Here is a 2,449-nt window from a genome sequence, read left to right on the forward strand (position 1 = left end):
GACTCGCAGACAGCTCCTGTGGGAATCAAAGTCGTTCTTTATATGTACCAGGGGGACGAAAAGACGTTGGTGGGTTACCTGGGGCTTTTCAGCCTCCCCGGCACCTCGGGGATCACACCGACTATATATCTAGACACATGAAACCGATGACTGATGGTCTCAGCAGGAAGGACAAATAGAGAGATGAAGAGAGCATCACAGAGAGACCCTTGTATATGTTGGGGGCTGCCTTTTGCAGTGAACCACTCATCCTTGAGAGCAGGAAACAACCCAAGTATTTGCCCCAAACTCCTAACAACAGAGACTTTGCAATAGTGTCAAAGCTGACTGCAACCAATCCCCAAACAATAACAAAAAATACAAAGGGCAACGGTTAGTAAGCGAAACCCTATACTGGAAGGCTGGCCCCAGAGACATCAGTCCTGCTGCCTCTCCTGGACATTCACAAAGCACAGCACCGACCACTTCAGAATGCTCACAATGACCCTACAAGCCCCGCCTCCCGAACTCAGTTTTGCAGTCATGGGAAACACCGCTCAAGGGAACTTAAGTGTCTCGTCCCAAATCACACCACTGCTAAGTGGCAGAGCTGGGATTAGAGTTCATGACAGTCTCCCTCACTTCCCTTACCAACCCATGTACGCTCTGATTCCAGTCCCGTTTCAAGTGTTTGTCCCATCATCAAATCCACGGGGCAAGGAGACAGATGATAGCTTGTCCAGCATTTCACATGGGAACGGGGGAGAGAGATAAGGGACCAAGGCCCACTTAGATCTCCGTGGCTTTATCTCGGTGCCAAACGTGCATAAGGAGCCACTTCTAAAAGAACATAGTGTTTCCCCCACTCTTCTCACCTCCCCTGGGCCTGCGCCTGTGATAATTGGGAAGTACAAAGTCTGGTTTTTCTGGGATTGGAACCGATGCTGTGAAGAGTGTTCTGACAGAAAATGCTGCTGACTGACAGTTGATGGACAGTGTTCTTGAGTAAGTTTTTCCTGTGCTGGGTGTTGAGAACTGCTCCAAACAACTGCTCAATAGCCTGCTTCCTGTTCAGACAGAATTTACTGTACTTTCCCTCTGTGGGCCTCAGTCAGGCAGCCAGGCGAGATGATATCTCAGGGCCCTTCCAGCTCCATCACTCAATGACTCTATCAAGAAGAGAACACAGATCAGAAAACATTTTTCCTTTTCCCCCCAGACGTTCAGCTGGGGTTATCATTCACACACACAAACACAGGCTCCAGTGAAGAGATAACTGGTCAGAAAATAAGGAGCTTTGATTCTGGTATCATTCTCTTTGACCCAAAAATTCCACTTGTGTGAATTTGTCATAAAAAGCTATGCACACAAAGATGTTTGCTTTGGCATTATTTGGAAACAATGTCCAATAGAATAATGTCTGATACACAAATGGTATGTACTTATCTGGCAGTATATATAGCTACCACAAATGATGATTTGAAAGATATGGGAACATGTCTATGACTATTTTTCAAATTGCAGTTCAATCTCCATTAATGGGTCATGAAAGAAACTTAAAGGGTCTCCTACCACCAACTCTTTTTTATTTTGTTTGTTTATTTACTTATTTATTTTTAAGTAGACTTCATGCCCAACATGGAGCCCAATGTGGGGCTTGAACTCCCAACTCTGAGATCAAGACCTGAGCTGAGATCAAGTGTCGGAAGCTTAACCAACCGAGCCATCCAGCCACCCTTCACCAGTTCTTTTTAAAAATGAAATTATGAGGGCGCCTGGGTGGCTTAGCGGGTTAAGTGTCCAACTTCAGCTCAGGTCATGAACACACGCTTCATGGGTTCCAGCCCGGCATCAGGCTCTGCACTGAACGTTTGCTCAGAGCCTGGAGCCTGCTTCTGATTCTGTGTCTCCTCTCTTCCCCTCACGCTCTGTCTCACTCTGTCTCTCAAAAAAATAAAATAAATGTAAAAAAAAATTTTTTTTTAATGAAATTACAGGTGCCTGGGTGGTCAGTCAGTTGAGCATTCAACTCTTCTTCAGCTCAGGTCATGATCCTAGGGTCGTGGGATCAAGCCCCGTGTTCGATTCTGTGCTTGATGTGGAACTTGGTGTGGAACCTGCTCGGGATTCTCTCTCTCTCTCTCTCTCTCTCTTTCTCTCTCTCTCTCCTCCCCTCCCCCCAATACATAATAAAATAAAATGAAACAGAATAGAGAGCGGTGAAAAAAGATGCGAAATGGTTTGAACTAGGAAGGAAAGGAGCAACTCCATCTATAGAAGGTGGGCCATTGTTCCTCACGGGCCAATCCAGCCATCCTCTCCACTCCCCTAGCCTGAGACCTGAAACTAGAGGTTGCCCCTCATAAACATGGCCGCGCCAGGCTGGCCACGCCCCTCGATAAGACGGTGACCTCCAGTAGCCCCACCCCCGCCGCCGCACGGCCAATGAGGGAGAAGCACGAGTTTTGCT

This window comes from Hyaena hyaena, unplaced genomic scaffold, assembly GCF_003009895.1.
Source record: "Hyaena hyaena isolate Hyena2069 unplaced genomic scaffold, ASM300989v1 scaffold_96, whole genome shotgun sequence".
Lineage (NCBI taxonomy): Eukaryota > Metazoa > Chordata > Mammalia > Carnivora > Hyaenidae > Hyaena > Hyaena hyaena.